Below are 21,369 nucleotides of genomic sequence, written 5' to 3'. Positions count from 1 at the left end.
GTGCAGCTTCAGGGAGTGAAGCCTGGATAAAACTGATCATTTAATCGGACCTTGGTTCCATTGGTTTAAAAGGATCCTGCCCTATTTTATCAATATCAGGAATGGTCAATGTCTAAATCGGCGGCTCACTCTGTTGATTTTAACTGTTCATTGATTCAGTAACGACCTGGTTTAAGAAGGTTTTATTTGCTCAAAAGCTTATGAAGACTGAAAATTCTGTACCCCAGAGACCTGTAGATGTTTCATCATTGAACATATTTAAGGCTGAGTGAAAAAGACTTCTAGTTGCTCAAAGAATCAATGGATCTGGGGAAGAGCAGGCGATAAACTCTAAGATCAGCCATAATATTTAGATCAGATTCCCAACAGTATGTAAACAGGCCATTTGGGCCAACAAGTTCATACTGACCCACCAAAGAGTGACCCACTCCCCTACCCGACATTTATCCCTGACTAATGCACCTAATACTATGGGTAATTTAGCAATTCACCTGACCTGCACATCTTTGCAGTGTGGGAGGAAATCCACAGAGATATGGGGTGAATGTGCAAAATCCACACAGACAGTCACCTGAGGGTGGAATCGAATTCAGGTCCCTGGCGCTGTGCGGTAGCAGTGCTAACCACTGAGCCACTGTTCTGCCCCTAGGCCTGTACTCCTGGGCTTGATTGGCATTTTACTTCAACTGCTTTAATTTCCTAATGTTCTACTCTTGCTGACAGTGCATAATCGATTGATAGCATGCAGTTATCTACAACAGATCGTAGGAGCATAAAATAGGAGCATTTCAGTCCATCAAGGCTGTTTTTGATTTGATTTGACTCATTATAAACACATGTACCTAAATACAGTGAAAAGCTTTGTTTTGCGAGTAGTACAGACAGATCATATCAAACAAGAACACACAGCTCATAAGGTACGTAGAGAGAGTGAGGCATGCAATTTGCTATTCAGTGAGATCTAATAGTCCTCAAATCCACTTCCCTGCTTTTTCCCCATAACCTCAAATTCCTTTACTGATTAAAAATCTGAAGTGGACATTAAGATTGAGATTTTGCAATTAAAAAGGTTGAGATATGATATAAGCCTGTTTAACCACAGGAAGATGCAGCTGCTTTCAAACAGATGAATTACAAAATTGATAATACCTTTAAATAGAACTGAGAAAGTCCCATCCAAGAGCCCAATTTTCAATCACTACGAGTGGCTGATTTTGAGTGCATTACTGCTGCCTCACAGCACATGGGTCCCAGGTTCGATTCCGGCCTCGGGCGACTGTCTGTGTGGAGTTTGCACATTCTCCCCGTGTCTGTGTGGGTTTCCTCCAGGTGCTCCAGTTTCCTCCCACAGTCCAAAGATGTGCAGGCCAGGTGAATTGACTATGCTAAATTGCCCCTAGTGTTAGGTGCATTAGTCAGAGGGAAATGGGACTGGGTGGGTTACTCTTCAGAAGGTCGGCGGGCACTTGTTGGGCCGTAGGGCCTGTTTTCACATTGTAGGGAATGTAATCTAATCTAAAACTTTGCTCCAAATCTGCAAAGGAATAAAAGACCTGAGAGTTCTTAAGGACCTTTTGTCATCGCAGAACTTCCCAAAGCTCATTTGCATCGAAAGAATGTCTGAAAGTATGATTGAAATATAGAAAATACATTAGCCACCTTGTGAACAACCATGAGATAAATGAAAAAAAATCACACCACATCTAGTTCACCCAGCAATGCAAAACATATTCATTGATATTGATTCCCTGTTCGGTAAATCCTTTATTTTAAAATTCCCATGCAGTTTTTCATAATTTTCCCACACTCTATCTTGGAGCTTCCTCTGGCCTCAGCTAACTTCCAATTTCATAATAAACTGAAGAATTGTGGATGATAGAAATCTGAAACAAAAACAGACATTGCTGGAGAAACTCGACAGATCTGGCAGCATCTGTGGAGAGAAAACAGTTAGCACTTTGGGTCCAGTGACTACGAAAGGGAAATACCTGATTTGAAATGTTAACGCTGTCTTCTCTGTGCTGATGCTGCCAGACATGTTGAGTTTCTCCAGCAATTTCTATTTTTATAATGTTCAAATTCTACTGTATTGAGCATCGCGGATTTTAATCTTTCCCCATGTGATGGGACTATCTTAATCTGCCTAGGCTGCAAGACCTGAAAATCACTCTCTAAACCCGTCTCTCTCCCTCTCTCTCTCTCTTTATCTCTCTCCGCCTCTCTCTCTCAGTGGAATCTTCCTATGAGTCATATGGACACCGATTAAATACGTAAAAGAAAGTAGCAAGAATTACAAAATGAGATTCCCAACATCAAGAGAAAAAAAACTCTGATTTTGCCGTTTAAAATTTTAATTGTTAGTTGAGAATCCTGGTTGGAGACTGTGAGGAGCCTATTCGCAGGCATTAGCATCTCATTATGAACTAACAATTCTATTTGCACCACAATTCTATTCAGATCATGATTCTCCCAGGTATTGATGAGAAACTGGACAGTGCCAGTTCCTGATTTGAACATCAGAGCCACTGCCTGTATGTTTGCCAGGCCTCCATGTCAGTGAGCATTCCACAACATTTCATGGCACACTCCTCCGGCAGTGATCGTTTCCATCCTGCATTCACGGGAGTTGGCATCAGCAAAACACCAGCCTCATATCTAACCTCACATTTACTCAGATGACACTTCAGCATTTCACTTTGGAGCTCACTGACATGCTACACTGCAATGGGACAGGCAGGTTACTTTGTAAACACAGATACATGTATGTGCTCACACACACATACATGCACAGGAACACGCACACACCTTACCCACCAAACAGGAAGCATCTCAGGGAGTTTTAGTACTCTTTCTCAGCACTCACTTACTTTGTGCTGACTTGAACACTCACAGAACCTCTGCCTTGCCTTTTAGCACAGAAATAAAATCAGGCAGATTGACATGTTTGCCTGCACTGAACAATCAAAGGGACAGACAGATATCGGTGTGGTGCTGAGTGGTGAGATAGGTACCGCACATTGTGAACTGGAATCAGTTTGGGTGAAAATACAAAAGAGCAAGTACAACACGTCACGGGTAAAGGTCGTTGAAAGATTGCCACACTGTATGGCAAAATATAAGGTGTAAAATAATGGAGATTATAAGCAGATACCTGCAATTGTCATGGTTGATTTTTATCTACACGCTGACTGGACAAACTGAATGATCCAGGCTGACATGGAAGATGAATTTATAGAGTACATCAAGGATTGATTCTTTGTGCAGTATGTTGCACAATCTACCCAGGAACAAGCCACTTTAGATCTAGTAATGTGCAATGAGGTGGGATTACTACAAAATTTCGTAGTTCGAGATTCTCTAGGGAATAGCGATCACAATTTGGTAGAATTTCAAATTTAGGGAGAGCACCTTGGCTCCCAAACCATTGTCCTTAACTAAAATAAGAGCAATTACTGTGGTATGAAGAGAGTTGTCAAAAGCTGACTGAAAAACTAAAGGGGATATTCAATGGACAGGTAGTAAAAGACATTCAAGCAGGTATTTCATGATGGTCAGACAAAAGCTTATACCAGTTATAAAGGAGGAGTCAAAGTGAAGAATGGACCCCAATGGTTAACAGAGGCAGGCACAGAGTGTGATCAAAAACTAAGGAATACAGAGCAAAGAAAACGAATGGGAGACTTGGGAATTTTCTAAGGAGCAGCAGTGAAAGACTAAAATGCTAACAAAAGAAGCAAATTGATAATGAAAGTAAACTGGCAATAATTACATAAATAATCAATAAGATATAGGACCCATGGGGAATGTTTGTACAAGGAAGTCTTACCTTGATCGTTCAGGCATCAGCAATGTGGCCCAACTCCTCATATATCTGTGGTTGGAAACCATCAGATCCTGGGCATTTGTCACTCTTCAGTTCCATCGAGACGTCAGCCATCGAGACGTCAGTCAGAGGACTGGCCTGTCCTAAGTTGCTGCTATCCTCACAGGACAGTCCAGGTTTGGGTAAAGGTTATCAGGGTTTATCAGGAATCAGTCCATGTCATGGATCAGATCCCCTCAAAGTATTTTAAGAAGGTAGCTTAGACCCTAACATGTTCTTATTTTAAAGGTAAATGTAAAACATCTGTTCCAGATGCAATGTAATTGATCAAACTGCTTGACATTCATCAAAACAAAATTTATTTAAACACTGTAGTTAAAATACAACCGAAGAAAGAGGAACTTAGGATAACTTAACTCTACTGGAAACTTAACAGAATAATAGATACAGTAGCTTAGCAATTTTTGGGAAGTTTTGTAGCTCAGATTGAGGATATGGATATAAGTTAGCTCGCTGAGCTGGAAAGTTTGTTTTTATACGTTTCATCACCATGACTAGGTAACATCATCAGTGAGAGTCTCTGGTGAAGTGCGAGTGGTATATCCTGCCTCTTCCAGCTCAGCGAGCTAACTTACAGATACAGTCATTATTACTAACTGTTACAATACAGTCAGATCCCATAAACACACCCCTCAGCAAAAGGAAAATTCAGACACAGACTCTCTGGTGCAGTTTTCCCAAGCAGGAGAAAAAAAAGCAAAGTTTCCAACTCTGTTGAGGCCCCAATAGCTTCTGGTACTACTTGGAAAAAAAAACAAGCCACAGAAATCTGGATCTGTGAGAGCTGGTCACACCAATTCAGGACATATTGAAAATAAAACCCAATGCCTCACAAGCAGTTTACATTATCCCAGAGTGTTTGGTACCTCTGCCTTACAACCTCTTTTAAAAAAAGGACAAAGTAACTTCTAAAGTCACAGCATCGACATTGTTGAGGAAAGCGTGGGGATTTGAGCCATTACACTTGGATACAGAGGGGGTAATGGTTGTTATATAGGGCAAATCCAAATGTCAGGGTGGGAGTCGATGCAGCATGGGAGAGCATGGGGACTGCCTTATGGGAAAAGGATATATAAATTTAATGGAAGTGATTGAAAGAGTTGTTGGTGACACTGTGGCAACCGGAAAGGCAGTGAGGTGTCGCCAGGCAATGTGTAGAAAGTGCAGAGGGTAGGAAAGCTGAGTAGTTTGGAAAGGTGAGGTGGGAGCGAGCCATTGAGGTTAGAAGCTACGCGTAACAGTGAAAGTGGTGGACCATTATACTTGGTGGAAAGGATGTGCAATGGCATAGTTAGAGTGAATGTATGATAGTGGAAAGAAGATGTTACTGTTACAGAGAGTGAGGGTTTGGGGGGAGGTCATTGACCTTCTTTCTGCATTGCTGGGTGTTTGTTCTCCCTGGGGACACTGCAGTGACATGGGTAGCTGTTACAGTCTGAGCTGGCAGTGTCTCGTGTTGTGCTTCTTTTGGTGATCCTGAGTAAAAAGCAAGGCCCTCCCCTCCAGCATCTCATTCACCAGGACCCTCCAGGTACCTGTCTGCAAACTATGGGTGACAACTCCCCTTTCTCAATCTTCTCCTGAACGATGCCAGTCAAGTTGCAGACATTAAGTGGCAGCTCCTGACTGGTGTACAGCTGGGGTTTAAACATGGTACGCATGCTGTCAAGGCTGGAAGGTCACAACAGTGGCAATCAATTCTACCTCTACCACAGCAAGCTCCGATGCATAACTATTGAGGGGGGCAGTGGAAGATTGCATGAGAAAAGCTGCCAGGGCCTACAGAGGGAAACCCTCCACGAAACTCTCCAAACTGGCACTTATCCAAACAGTGGGAAGATTCAGCCATGTTGAATAAATGATGGATGATTTATTTATTGCCACATGCATCTTGAAGACATTGTGAAAAGTATTTCGGGGCATCATCACTACCAAGAATCCAGGCTCTGGATTAAGAGAATAATATTTCTCTTTCTTTTTTTAAAATGCATCTTAAAATCTACTCTTTTCATCACATCTTTGGTCAATGGTCCTGAAACTTCTTTGTGTATGTTCCCACGTCAGATCAATTGTTTTCAACAACTTATTAAATTGAAGGTGCTATATAAGTGAAAGCTATTGCTATTGTTTCCTGTCTTGGACTGAAGCTGGTTGATATTGCCCTTGTCCTTCTGCAAAGTGGTGGCTTGGAATTATTGTAACTAGAGGGAGCAAACGACTCATTTAAAAAGCCAGCACCTCCAAAAGCCACGTTCACTAATCTATTGCAGCATCAGAAGTGAAAGCATTTGCCCATTCTCTGCTGTAAGTAACTTCTGCACAGGTGAACTGGCAGCTCAATCCCCTATGCCTTCGGTAAAATCTTTGGTGTCACCTGAAACTTATTCCCAGGCGACAATTCAAAAGGGAGGGTTCAGAAATGGTTTCCACCAACCGCACAAAACAAATTCTTACTGAATGAGTGATTGATTTATACCCTATCCAATTTCTATCTACCCCTTATCAGGATTAGAATCGTAGAGTCATACAAAAGACAGCTTATGGAGATCATGCCAAATCTGTGCGAGAGTAAATTAATGAGTCCTACTCACCGACCTTTCCTTAAAAATCTGCATTTCTTTCCCCCTCAGGTATTTATCTTTATAGATTAGATTCCATACAGTGTGGAAACAGGCGTTTTGGCCCAACAAGTCCACACCAACCCTCCAAAGAGTAACCCAACCAGACCAATTTCCCTCTGAATGATGCACCTAACAGCATGGGCAATTTAGCATCGCCAATTCACCTGATCTGCATACCTTTGGACTGTGGGAGGAAACCAGAGCATCCAGAGGAAACCCACACAGACATGGGGAGAATATGCAAACTCCACACAGATAGTCACCTAAGGTTGGAATTGAACCTGGGTCCCTGGCACTGTGAGGCAGCAGTGCTAACCACTGAGCCACCATTCCACCCCTGATGCTCTTTGGAAATCCATGATTGAATCTGCCTATACTATCACCTCAGGCAGTAAGGTAAAGGCTGTCAAATCCTCAGGGACTGATCATCTACATCCCAGATTGAGATACTGAAGTAAATGCCCCTGAAAATATTAGATTCATTGGAGATCACCTTCCAAAATTCTATAGACCCTGGTGTAGATCCTACAGATTAGAGGGTGGCAAATGTAATCCCACTATTCAAGAAGCGAGGCAGCAAAAACATAGAAACTTACAGATCATGTAACCTAACATATGTAGTATGGGAAAACATGATGTTAATATAAAAGATATGATGAAAGAACATTTAGAAAACATATACAGAATTGGACAAAGCCTGAATGGGTTTATGAAAAGCAAATCATAGTCAACAAATTGACTGGAGTTTTTTCGGTGGATATAGCTACTAGAATAGAAAAGGGAGTATCAGTAGATATCATATATTTGGATTTTATGAGGGCTTTTGATAAAGTCCTTACTAAGAAGTTAGCAGGCAAAATTACAGTATAGATTGTTCTGTTATAACACACATTTTGTCAACACAAATTCGCTGTAATGTGATTGACAAATTGGGGATACCGTTTCTAAAGTGCAAACTTTTAAAATGTGTGTTGGCTGTTACGCAATTACATCACCAACACTTTAAGCGCTGTTTCTAAAGCGTGATTTTTCTATAATGTGAGGTTGCACAAGAATGCAATGTGGGATTGGGGTGATATGGATTGACAATAACAGAAACCAAACAGATTGGGTATAAATTAGACATTTTTTTCCAGTCATAAGCAAGCTACCACATGGATCAGTACTTGGGTCCCTGCTGAGTGTGATATATATAAATGGCCTTTTTGAGTGAACTTAATGCAATATTTCCAAATTGACTGATGAAACTAAAGTAATTTGTGAGGAATAAGTAAGGAGACTTCAGGTGATTTATCCAAGAGTGAGCAAACAAGTGGCAGAATCTGTGATTAAATGTGAAGTTATACACTTTGATAAGAAAAACAGGCAGAGCATTATTCAAATAATGATATACTGGATACACAATGAGATCTGGGTGTTCCTATACATGAGTAAACAAAATTAAACAGGTAGATGCAATAGGCAATTTTTAGAGCAAATGGTGTTTTGACCTTCACTGCAGACGAAGTTGATTTCAGAAATAAAGATGTTGTAATGCAGTTATATAGGGCTTTTGTGAGATCACACCTGGAGTATCATGTGCGGTTTCAGTCTCCATACCTAAGAAAGAGTGTACTTGCCATAGAGAAAGAAGGTTCACTGGGCTGATGCTGGGAATGGCAGGGCTCCTTTGTGGAGAGATTTGTTCAACTGGGCCTGTGTTAACAGACTTTAGAAAAATGAGAGGAGATCTGATTGGAAGATATAAAATTCTCATAAGGCTGGGCAGACTGGTTGCAGGGAGGATGTTTTCCTTGGCTGGGGTTGGGGGATAGGCTATTTAGGACTGAGAGGTGGAAAAGTACCTTTGCTCAAAAAGTAGCAAACCTTTGGAATTTTTTACCACAGAAGATCGTGAAAGTCAAGGTACAAAATAAGGCTATTTTTTCACCTTTTAACAGCATCATGGGTGTGGGAGATAGCGGGAATATGGCATTAAGGTAAAGGGTCAGCTATGATCACATTAAATGGCAGAGCAGGCTCAAAAATTTGACGTCAAATTAGAGTGGTGCTAGAAAAACACAGCAGATTAGGCAGCATCTGAGGAGCAGGAAAATCGACATTTTGGGCAGGAGCCATTCATCAGGAATCATTCCTTATGAAGGGGTCCTGCCCGAAACATCGATTTTCCTGCTCCTCAGATGCTGCCTGACCTGCTATACTTTTCCAGCACCACTCTAATCTTGACTCTAATCTCCAGCATCTGCAGTCCTCGCTTTCGTCTGAAAGATTTGATGGCCTGTTCCTGTTGGTTTCAATATTTCTGTTATGGAGAGTAAGCAGCCTATCACAATGACCAAGACTCCTGTAGGAATGTAAGACAGAGTTCCACCTGACTGGATTTAGCAATGGACCCAGTGCCTTTGATGTGTAATGGCTTAATCTGAAGCATCATCCAATCTTGGTGAAGTGGGCACCTTCAACATGGATAATGTACCTGCGTACATCCACCAATGAGATGGTACAATGATAAGGACACAGAATTCTTTAATTGGTTTCCTGCAGGATTATACCCTTCATTGACATTCGTTATTCGTTACATCCAGTTACCTCCAGTTCTGCCTTTAGATTATATCTTCCTTTTATGTGTCCTTGAATCCTACCTCTGGCTTCCTAATGCCAACGCCTTTACTCTTCCTGCACAGGCTGCTGATCCTCATCTTAAGTGGCATTCATTTCTGAGGGCACAATACCCATGTTCCAACTGCACCCTTCCCAGTACACAGCTGGAGGTGCTGGTGTATTGGTATTGCCAGGGGATGAGTCTATCAGAGGCATATTTTTATTCATTTGTGAGATGGGGTCGTTGCTGGCTGGCCAGTATTTATTGCCTGTCCCTAATTGGCCCTTGAAAAGGTGGTGGCTGTCATGATTGTAATGAGGTCAGCCTAGTGGACCTCATAAAAATTGACTTCCCTGATTGAAGTTCATTCCTGATGAAAGACTTTTACCCGAAACATCGATTTTCCTGCTCCTCAGATGTTGCCTGACCTGCTGTGCTTTTCCAGCACCACACTCAGTAAATAAAGGGTGACTCGCTGACAGGATATCGGCCTCTGTGGAGTTATTTCAGTGGTGAGCTGCCTTCCTTAATCACTACAGTCCACAGAAAGCTGGTCTAAATAATGACCGAGGCAGCAAGTGTTGTAAAAGTCCAATTGCTTTGGTAATGTCATTTGGGATTCAGTTATCCTTACCTGGTTTGACCTGCAGACCAACAGCAATATTGTTGGCCTCTGAAATCAGGTAAGGAGCCGTTAGAGATTGACCATGAATGCTGGCTTTGCCAACAGTGCCAATAGCTCAATGAGAGAGTAATGCAAAAATATTGCTGAGTCACTGTCCTGTAATTAATAGTCATCAGGATTTGCAAAATCTGGAAGTACCACTATAAATTGGCCATCAGAAAAGAGCATTATAATATATTCAGTTCAATGTTACATCACTATTAAAGTAGTGTCTTGAGCCTAATTTTTTTTCTTAATAATCAATAGGTTATTCAATTAAAAAGCAATGGGGTAGCACAGGCCTCAGTTCTCAATGACACTACTGGTCACTTTGAATTGTGGCTTGTCAAATGTGAGGCATGATCAGATGAACTGGTTAAACTCACTGCTCTAAAAAGTAAACAAATTACCCAAAAGATGAATTGGAAATCTCAAAATAAGTCACAGCTGTCAGAATAGCAGAATAACCTGCAGAGTACTGCAACCATTGAATTATCAGTGTGCCAGAGATTTGGCAGAAATGATAGTTTCGCAGAGAACATTGAACACTTTGGAAAACAATCCTCACCAAATATGAGCTTTCAATCTGCTGCTCATAATCGGTCTAAATTTGGAGGGAAATGTTTTGTTTTGCATGTTGAGAGGATTGAGGTTTTAGATTGATAGCTACCAAAAAGAAACCTGTAGCATGGGAAAGCATTCCAAATCAGAGGTTAAAAATCACACAACACCAGGTTATAGTCCAACAGGTTTAATTGGAAGCACTATCTTTCGGAGCGACGCTCAATTTTTCAATGTATAATTTCAGTTACATCACACTGCAAATTTTTGCTATAAATTCTGTGTTACGATCGAGCCCTCCACAATCACCTGATGAAGGAGCGTCGCTCCGAAAGCTAGTGCTTCCAATTAAACCTGTTGGACTATAACCTGGTGTTGTGTGATTTTTAACTTTGTACACCCCAGTCCAACACCGGCATCTCCAAATCAAATCAGAGGTGGAATCAAAGAAAAGAAAATGAATGACAGGGAAAAGAAGTTGCTATTCGCAGGGAGTGACCAAATAGTGCAGAAAAACTAGGTTTTTAAAGAGGCTATTTGAGGACGAAAATGAGATGAAAAGGGCAGAGAGATTTTGAGAGGGAATGCCGGAATATGGGACCTGGAAGGCTGAAAGTGTAGAAGACATTGTGCAAAATGTCAGAGCTGTGGAAATGAATGGTTTAATAGCAGTAAGGAGTGAATGGTTGTACTGGATGTGGTTACAGGTAATCCAAAGCATTTATGTTAAAGATTACAAAAAGGGTGTAGCAAATATGCTAAGTTATGTGCCAACTCCTAGTAATGCATCCCTAGCTAACCTCTCATTAGTCCAGAGGGAAAGAAGGCTGTTTGCATTGGAATGAGGAAGTGAAGTATTATGAATGAACTTGAATTAATCTGTAAATGATTTTGGAATAGACAGACCCATCTGTATAGGGAGTGAAAGCACCCTTACAGAATTACTGTGAATCATACAGCAGAGGGAAAGGCTATTCAGCCCATTGTGCTCGCACCAGCCTCTTTGAAAGTGCTCTGTCATTGGTCCACTCTACTTCAATTAGTTATTCAGTTGCCTCTGAAAAGATTTTAGCTGTATTGCATCAACTTTCATCACTCTTCACTACAGCATCCTAGATTATTCCCTCTTAAAACTGATGTTGGAAGAAACTTACTTTCCTTTGTATGAGTTCTTATTTTCTTCAGCAATAATTTAAGTAGTTTGAAATCCAAACTGCATGGGTACACAATCTGGGTTGGAGCTATATCATTGAATTCTCACCAGTATGGAGTGGTCAAAGATGGGAATCCCTGCAAAAATGGCAACCAAATAAACTCTTAACATGTCCTACATGCAGGCAGCATGGGACTTTCTCCCTGAACGAAGCCAATTCATTCTGACTGAGCTACATGGACGGTATCAATCCAACCTGGCATGAAGCCAAGTTTACAAAATACTCGGAAAATAGAATTGAAAGACTGGGCATCTTATAAACAGAGCTCCGGGGTCAAAATGTACATACATTTACAATGTTGTGTAGAATGCAGTTTGCGAATCAATGTTAAACTACAGGCTGTACTTTGAACTCGGCTGCCTTATTAAAGAGAGATTAATCATTTTCTTAGTTATAAATGTGTCAGCTGTGGTTTGGTTGGTAGCCCTCTCACCTCTGAATCAGACAGTTCTGGATTGCAGTCCCAATGCAAGATTTGAGCACAAAACATCCCAGCTGACATTCCACTGCAACATTGAGGGAGTGCTGCACTGTTGGTAGTACCATCTTTCAGATTAGACATTAAACCAAAGTGCCATCTGCCTACTCAGGGGATGTAAAACATGACATGACACTAATTGAAAGAAGTCGAGTTATCCCACATGTCATGACTAATAGTCAAACATGACCACAAAAAAAACAGATTACCTGTGAAATAATTCCACAGAGGCTGGTACCCCATCACCAAGTCACCCTTTATTTATAGGTAGAGAGTTCTTGATACTGATCCAGCTCCCTCTGAGCCAGCTGTCAGGGTGAACAGGATCTCCTGTTTCTATCTGTCAGCCAGGGCTCCCTGAATGGGCCAGATTAACAGCACCAATTAAGGAACTCATATTCTATGAGGTCCAACTGGCTGACCTTTTCATAATCATGATTTCCCTCTCCCTCTGAGTCTGCACATCAGTTGGTTCTTTTTCTTGTAGCTCCTAATGGGTTGTTTTAGCACTGGGCATACCCGGCCTCGGATACAGGCAGCATGTAATACACCGTTGCTCACCTCTTACACCTGGAGCGTCTCAGAAGAAATTAATTATCTTCTTCAAGTGACAAAGATGTCGAAGGGTCAACATCTGTCGTGTCCATCTCCAATACTGATGTGACTTCAACACTTGGTGATGTATTATGTCTAGCAGGTGTTCCTGATGCTGTTTCACCCCGTTCCTGTAGCACCCACCCCAAATCCACACACACGCATACACATACACACACACTTGGGAAGATCAGAGTTAACCTGGCGCAGAGGTTTCTCCCCAGTCGCAATTCTGCTGGAGCTATCCCTGTAGTTCTATGAGGTGGGGGAGAGGGGTATTAGAGTTAAAATGGAACTGGGACAGTTTTGTATCTCGTGAGGCTGGAGACTGTTTCTTTAAATTTGCTTTCATGGTTTGGACTGCTCTTTCTGCCAGACCATTGGATGTTCAATGTCCTTATTTGTTTATTCTCTTTCCAGAGAGTTACACATTAGCTATGTGATTATTTCCATGGGTGACCCTTTTTAGGAGTTGATACAATGGTGCCAGGATGGAGACCAGGTCACAGATGAACATTCTGTAATAATTCACCAGCCCAAGGAAAGACCTAAACTCAAATTCCCTGATGGTAAACCCATTATCCTATTATCTGTGATGAATATTTCCAGGAGTCCATGTACTGTAAAAGATGTGCGCAGTTTTTTTATCTTCATCCCCGTGTTTGACAAATGAACTCTATGCGCATCCCGCCACATTGAGTGGGCATCCAACAATGATGAAGAACACTGAGCCCATGAAAGGATAGGCATGGATGAAGTATAACTGAGGCCAGGGTTTATCTAGTTAAACCTTCCTTCTCTACCAGGGCGCATTTACACTCTGCATTAGCCAAAATCCTGGATGCACGTGGTATTAGGCATTTCTCTTCATAGGGCCACCTACAAACTAATGCTATACTGATGCCATACAAGGAGACATCACATATCAATACCAGATCTCGCTCAGGATAATAGTCGGGGGATATAAAATATGACATGACACAAATTGAAAGAAGTGAAGTTATCTCACATGTCATGACTAATAGTCAATCATGACCACACGAAAAAAGAACAGATTATCTGTGAAATATCTCCACAGAGGCTGGTATCCTGTCACCAAGTCACCCTTTAATAACACACGGAGAGCCCTTGATAATGATCCAGCTTCCTCAGAGCCAGCTCTCAGAGTGAACAGAATGTCTGACACTCCTGGTTATTTTTTTATTTCGAAAATATACTTTATTCATAAAATATTTTGATGATCTGTACAATTGATCATGCCATACATCTGTAAACATTCCATTTCTTGGTATACAGAGACAGAGTAATCATTCCTATATCCAGGTCTGTACGATTACATTTTTAACTGAGGCGTCAGCGGAGCCCAAATGACTGCGTGGGCCCCCTGTTCTTCTTTAGGCAGGCAGATGTTACACGGTGGTCTTTCCCCACCGCGCCTTGGCGGCAGCTGCCCCAAGCTTCAGCGCGTCCCTCAACACGTAGTCCTGGACCTTGGAATGTGCCAGTCTGCAGCACTCAGTCGGGGTCAACTCCTTCAGCTGGAAGATCAACAGCTTTCGGACCATCCAGAGAGCGTCCTTCACCACGTTGATGATCCTCCAGGCACAGTTGATGTTCGTCTCGGTGTGCATCCCGGGGAACAGACTGTAGAGCACAGAGTCCCGTGTCATGGTGCTGCTCGGGACGAACCTCGACAAACACCACTGCATTCCTCTCCAGACTTCCTTCTGCGTAGGCACATTCCAGAAGGAAGTGTGTGACAGTCTCATCCCCCCCGCAGCCGCTTCGAGGGCAGCGTGCGGTGCGGCTGAGAGTCCAGGCGTGCATAAAGGATCTCACAGGCAGAGCCTTTCTCACCGCCAGCCCTTCTCACGACTTGGTGCTTGTTAGAAAGTTCTGGCGATGAGGCATTCTGCCAAATGGCTTTGACAGTCTGCTCAGTGAACCGCTCGATAGGATCCGTCCTCTCTTTTTCCCGAAGGGTCTCAAGGACACTACGTGCTGACCACTTCCTGATGGACTTGTTGTCAAAGGTGTTTTTCTTCATAAACCTCTCCACGAAGGACAGGTGATACAGAACAGTCCAACTACTCAGAGCGTTCCGTGGCAGCAAGGCCAGGTCCATCCTTCGCAACACCGGGGACAGGTAGAACCTCAGTACGTAGTGACACTTGGTGTTTGCGTACCAGGGATCCACGCACAGCTTGATGCAGCCACACACAAAGGTGGCCATCAGGGTGAGGGTGGCATTGGGTGAATTTTTTCCCCCATTACCCAGATCTTTATACATCAAGTCCCTTCGGACCTGATCCATCTTTGATCTCCATATAAACTGGAAGATGGCCTGGGTGACTGCAGCGGCACAGGTTCTGGGAATAGGCCAGACCTGTGCCATGTATAACAGCAATGACAGTCACTCACACCTGATGACCAGGATTTTTCCCGCGATGGAGAGCGACCGTAGCTTCTATCTGCCCAGTTTCTGCCTCACTTTGCTGATCGCTCCACCTAAGGCTTGGCGCATGCCCCAGCTCCCCCAAACCAAATACCCAGCACCTTCAGGTGGTCAGTCCTGACGGTGAAGGGGATAGAGGATTGGTCGGCCCAGTTCCCGAAGAGAATGGCCTCACTCTTGCCTCGGTTTACCTAGGCCCCCGAGGCCCGTTCAAACTGGTCACATATACACATGAGTCTGCGCACGGACAGCAGATCCGAGCAGAAAATGGCGACGTCATCCATGTACAGGGAGGCTTTAACCTGCAGGCCCCCGCTTCCAGGAATATTCACCCCTCTCAGGCTCACATCCTTCCTGATGGACTCGGCAAATGGCTCTCTGCAGCACACAAACAAGGCAGGAGAGAGAGGGCAGCCCTGCCTGACTCCAGATCTGGCTGGGAAGCTATCTGATTCCCACCCATTGATTGAGACTGCACTGACGATGTTGGTGTAGAGCAGTCTGATCCAATTGCAGATTCCCTCCCCAAAGCCCATTTTGGAGAGAACATCTCTCATAAACGTGTGTGATATCCTGTCAAAGGCTTTCTCCTGTCCAAGCTGATCAAGCAGGTGTCCAACCCTCTGTCCTGCACATAGGCGATTGTATCCCTGAGGAGTGCGAGACTCTCAGTGATCTTCCTGCCCGATACAGCACAGGTTTGGTCAGGGTAAATCACCGACCCCAGAGCAGACCAGACCCGGTTGAGATTACCTTTGACAGAATTTTGTAATCTGCATTCAACAGTGAGATTGGTCTCCAATTTCTGAGTTCTTCCCTCTCTCCCTTCCGCTTGTAGATGAGGGTGATGATGCCTTTCCTCATGGATTCACTCATGGTTCCTGCCCGAAGCATACTGACATACACCTCCAGCAGGTCCTGGCCAATCAAGTCCCACAGAGCGGAATAGATCTGTCAACCAGGGCACCCTGATTAAACCACACTAACCAATCAGGGAACTCATATTCTAGGAGGTCTACCTGGCCGAGCATGTTACAATCATTACAATCTGATCATTATCACATTGCTAATTTTGGGAGCTAACAGTGTGCAAACTGGCTGCCGTTTCCTGCATTACAATAGTGACATTTCAAGAACTCTTCATTGGCTATAAAGCACTTTGACACCTCCAGTGGTTGTGAAAGGTGCAATACAAATGCAGCTCTTTCATTGTTTTCCTTATTGCTGTGGAACTGTCCAATGTGAATCGTAGACATGAATTAACAGTTGGAGTTACAAATGAGTGGACCAGTGCATAAAGTTCACTATGATCGAAATAGTGAAAAAAAAATTCAGAATATGACATGATGCTCATTTAAATTGCCAAAGGACAATGGAGCATTACTTAAATATAGTTGATACTTATTTTAGCACAGAGATACATCACCATGTAACCTCTCAAGCAAACAGTTTGTTTTTGCAGACAATGCCTCTATTGCATCTGATGGTTGATTATATCAACCACAACAAACATTTTTCCTAATGAACCAACAGGTCAAATCAGGGTAGATATTTACAGTAGCAACAGTGAAAACAAGATAATGAACCAGTTCAAATAGTACAGCACGGAGCCAGTTCACAAAGCACGAAGCAGAGAACCCTGTCAAATAAGGATCCTTTAAAATTTTGGCTGCAGCAATTTTCAGAGGGAATAGTAGTTTGAATCCATAACAAACTGCAGAAAAGCATGTGAGCAGGGTTTGCATGTACAAGCAGGATTTCAGCTTTAATTTCAGATCCTCTGCTTGTTGATACTTAATGAACTCAAAAAGCCAGACATTGGCTTTGAAAGGATGATTGAGAAACAAATACTTGGCTATCCATTCCTGCAGTGTTCACCACATACAAATATAAAGGGCACACAAGACAACACTTTTCTATTCATTCATTTGCGGGACATCGGCATCATTGACTACATCGGTTATTGCCCATCTTGTTTGTCCTTGAGATGATGTTTGTTCAGCTGCTTTCTTGAAACTCTGCAGCCCATCTTCTGTGGGGAGATCCACAATACCATTAAGGTAGGATTCCAGAATTTTGACCCATTGACCCTGAAGGAACAGTGATATATTTCCAAATCAGCATGGTGAGTGGCTTGGAGCGAACTGTAAGTGGCGGTATTCCTCTGAATCAGTTGTCCTTGTCCTTTTAGGTGGAAGTCATTGCGGGTTTGAAAAGTGCTGCCTAAGGATTTTTGATGAATTTCTGCAATTCATCTTGTAGATGGCACACACTGCTGTTACTGATCATCAGTGCCAGAGGGAGCAAATGTTTGTGGATTTGGTGCTTTATCCTGGATGGTGTCAAGTTTCTTGAGGATTATTGGAGTTGCACCCATCCAGACAAGTGGGGAGTATTCCATCACACTCCTGACTTGCATCTTATAAATAGTGGACAAATTTTGGGGAGTCAAGTGGTGAGTTATTCACCAAGGATATTTAGCCACTGACCTGCTCTTGTAACTAAAGTAGTTATGCGATAGGTCAAGTTCAGTTCTGGTCAATGGTAAACCCCAGGATGTTTATAGTGGAGGAATGATTGATGGTAATGCCATTGAATGCCATGGGGTAATGGGTAGATTCTCTCTGGCTGGAGATAGTCATTGCTTGGCACTCATGTGGCACCAATGTTAATTGCCACTTGTCAACCCAAACCAGGATACTGTCCAGGTCTTGCTGCATTTGGACATGGACTGCTTCAACTTCAGTTGTTTGATCTGAAGTGTAATTTGTTCTAATGTTTTATTCTGACACAATCTGTACTAAACAGGTCGAGTTTTAATTGGAGACGGCCAGCTTCTCTTGGCCCCAATGAGGAAAACTTTGGTGACTTATGATGGAGAACTTTGCTGGTTCCCTGATAGTTCTACCCATCCTTATCTCTAACCGATGTGCTGCTTTGGATGCTGTCAAGTGAGAAGACTAACCAGGGGATAGGAGTGGTGACCAAGTCTATTGCACCATGGATGGTTCTGGTATTCAAGAAAAGATAAAGAAGATTGGAAATGCTACAGTGATAGAGGATTCAATAGTGAGGGGAACAGATGGGCATTTATGTGATCACAAAAGAGACTCCAGGATGGTGTGTTGCCTCCCTGGTGCCAGGGTCACTGATGTGCCAGAGCGCCAATGGGCATTCTGAAGAGGGATGGTGAATAGATGTGGTATGGTAATATCAGTGCCAAAACCATGAGTAGAAATTAAAGGGATGAGCTGCTACAAACAGAATACAGGGGCCTAAGATGTAAATTAAAATGTAGGTCCTCAAAGGTAGTAGGATTACTAACAGTGTCATTTGTTAGCTAAAGTACAAACATCAGGATATACCCAATGGTATAGAAGGGCGGGATTCTAGTTCCTAAGACATTGATACTGGTTCTTGGAAGGTGGGAATGGCATAAGCAGAACAGATTACATCTGGGCAGGAGAAGAACAGGTTCCCTCAGAACAGGGCATTTGCTAGTGTTGTCAGAGAGGGTTTAAACTAGAATGGCAGGTGGCTAGGAGTTTGAACAGGAAAATACAGAACAAGGAAATGAGGATAAAAAGGAAAAGACTGAAAAGTAAGAAACAAAAATGAAAGGCAGACAAAACTTGAGCAAAAAAAAGTGTCCATCTTGCAAAATTCAGCTAATATGACTAATACGGTCAGAAAAGTAAGTCTCAGGTTTTGTATCTTAATGTGTGGAGGATTTGCAATGAGGTAGATTAATTAGCCATACAAATAGATATAAGCAGTTATGATATATTTGTTTTTTGTGGAGATGTAGTTGCAGGATGATCAAGGATGAGAACTGACCATCCAGAGGTATTCATTATTGAGGAATTGAAATCAAAAATGGAAAGGACTTGAGGTAGCATTGCTGGTAAAGGATTTACTTAATGCAGCAGTGAAGAAAGAGCTTGGCTCAGAAAACCGTAACATGGAATCTGTCTGAAAGGAGATAAGGAACATTAAGGGACAAAGTGTTGGGAGTTATCCACAGGCCCATAAATAATAATGGTGATGTAAGGGATACAAGAAATCAGAGATGGATGTACTAAAGGTGAAACTGTAATCATGAGTGACTAGAATTTAAGTATTGATTAGACTGACCAAATGAGCAATGAAATGGTATGGGAAGATTTCTTGGACTTTGCATATAATGGTTTTATAGATAAATATATTGAGAAACCAAACAGAAAACAGATAGTTCTAGATTGGATACTGTGGAATGAAAATAGATTAATTAAAGATCTTGGGTGAGGTCCTTTGAGGAAGAATGACTATAATGTGACAGAGTTCTTTTTTAAGATAGAAAGTGAAGTAGTTGAATCTGAAACTAGAGTCCTGAATTGAAATAAAGGGAATAATGTAAGTTTGAGATATAAATTGGCGATGATGGATTGGAGAATCTTATTAAAAGGGTTAACAGTAGATAGGCAATTAGAGACATTGAGTTGTGCAGCACAGAAACAGACCCTTCAGCTCAACTCATGCATGCCAACCAGATGCTCTAAATTAATCTAGTCCCATTTGCCAGCGTGTGGTGAAAGGGTTAAAATTATGTCCCAATACATGTGTGAATCTAACCGGAATGGAGGTGTTGCTTAGTCCCGTGTGAATCTTATTACACACCTCCCCGTGTGAATCTTCTTATCTGTATGTAACCAGAATGGAATGTGTTTTTTAGCCTTGCTCTGCTGTTCACATGAATGTTTATATCTGGAAAAGAGTAGATCAGCTGGAAAAGTCTCCAGTTCGGGGAGTCTGCTCCGGGGTTACGTTTAACCGCCGAGCGTGGGTTGTTGGCAACCGCTCTACGAGAACTGACGGCTCCCAGTTCCGGTAACATGTAGAGTGAGTATAAGCCAGACCCGGGAGTCTGCTCCGGGGTTACGTTTAACCGCCGAGCGTGGGTTGTTGGCAACCGCTCTACGAGAACTGACGGCTCCTAGTTCCGGTAACATGTAGAGTGAGTATAAGCCAGACCCGTTGTAAGATGAGACCTGGTTGTGGCGACGCTGCGGGGAATAAAATGCTCATATTCTAGCAGACTCGCCTCTTGGTCGTTTGTTCTGTGTCAGACTACTCTCCTACGAACCTGACCTTGAGAATTTTTTAAAACATTTGGCGCAGCGAGCAGGGTCAATCACAATTGAGGAGAGATTTTGATACAGAACAATGTTTTGGAAAAAGACTAAGAAACCAGAAGAACAAACTGTGGAGGTCCCGACCGTCCCGGGATGGCATGGATGTGGGCATGTACGTGGCAGTTTGTTTGAGAAATGGTGGGGGGCGACCGGAGGAACCCCAGGGTCGCTGCTGTCCACCCTTGAGAGGATCCCAGTCCTGCCGAAGAACCCCTTGCCTGGGGTACAGCGGAGGATGTGGGCATGTCCAAAAAGCTGAAGCGGAGTTAACAGAATTGAATGGGATTGAACTGAACTGAACTGAGTGGAACTGAACTGAATTGAACTGAAGTGAATCAAATTGAACGGAACAAAATGGAACTGAGCTAAATTGAATTGAAATGGACGGAACTGAATTGAACACAATTGAATTGAACTGAACAGACCTGAACTGAGCTGAATTGAACTACACTGAATTGACTGAACTGAAATTAACTGAAACGAATTGAACTGAATTAAGCATAATGTAACACATGTATTGGGCCAAGCAGTGGAATGTGGTGTAAAATTATGTCCCAACACATGTGTGAATCATAATGTAACACATGTATTGGGCCAAGCAGTGGAATGTGGTGAAAGGGTTAAAATTATGTCCCAATACATGTGTGAATCTAACCGGAATGGAGGTGTTGCTTAGTCCCGTGTGAATCTTATTACACACCTCCCCGTGTGAATCTTCTTATCTGTATGTAACCAGAATGGAATGTGTTTTTTAGCCTTGCTCTGCTGTTCACATGAATGTTTATATCTGGAAAAGAGTATATCAGCTGGAAAAGTCTCCAGTTCGGGGAGTCTGCTCCGGGGTTACGTTTAACCGCCGAGCGTGGGTTGTTGGCAACCGCTCTACGAGAACTGACGGCTCCCAGTTCCGGTAACATGTAGAGTGAGTATAAGCCAGACCCGGGAGTCTGCTCCGGGGTTACGTTTAACCGCCGAGCGTGGGTTGTTGGCAACCGCTCTACGAGAACTGACGGCTCCTAGTTCCGGTAACATGTAGAGTGAGTATAAGCCAGACCCGTTGTAAGATGAGACCTGGTTGTGGCGACGCTGCGGGGAATAAAATGCTCATATTCTAGCAGACTCGCCT

At 42.8% G+C, this 21,369-nt stretch overlaps 1 protein-coding gene across 1 annotated transcript in view; it reads left to right on the top strand.

Annotated features, from left to right (window-relative positions):
* Positions 1 to 21,369, top strand: part of atp10a (ATPase phospholipid transporting 10A) — a 369,418-nt gene that overhangs the window by 899 nt on the left and 347,150 nt on the right. The window lies entirely within an intron of this gene.

The sequence above is a fragment of the Chiloscyllium plagiosum genome, unplaced genomic scaffold, assembly GCF_037043375.1.
Source record: "Chiloscyllium plagiosum isolate Xiang-an unplaced genomic scaffold, Cpla_swu_hap1 HiC_scaffold_6, whole genome shotgun sequence".
Lineage (NCBI taxonomy): Eukaryota > Metazoa > Chordata > Chondrichthyes > Orectolobiformes > Hemiscylliidae > Chiloscyllium > Chiloscyllium plagiosum.
The sequence above is the reverse complement of the archived record's forward strand: the minus strand, read 5'-3'. Positions and strand labels throughout refer to the sequence as shown.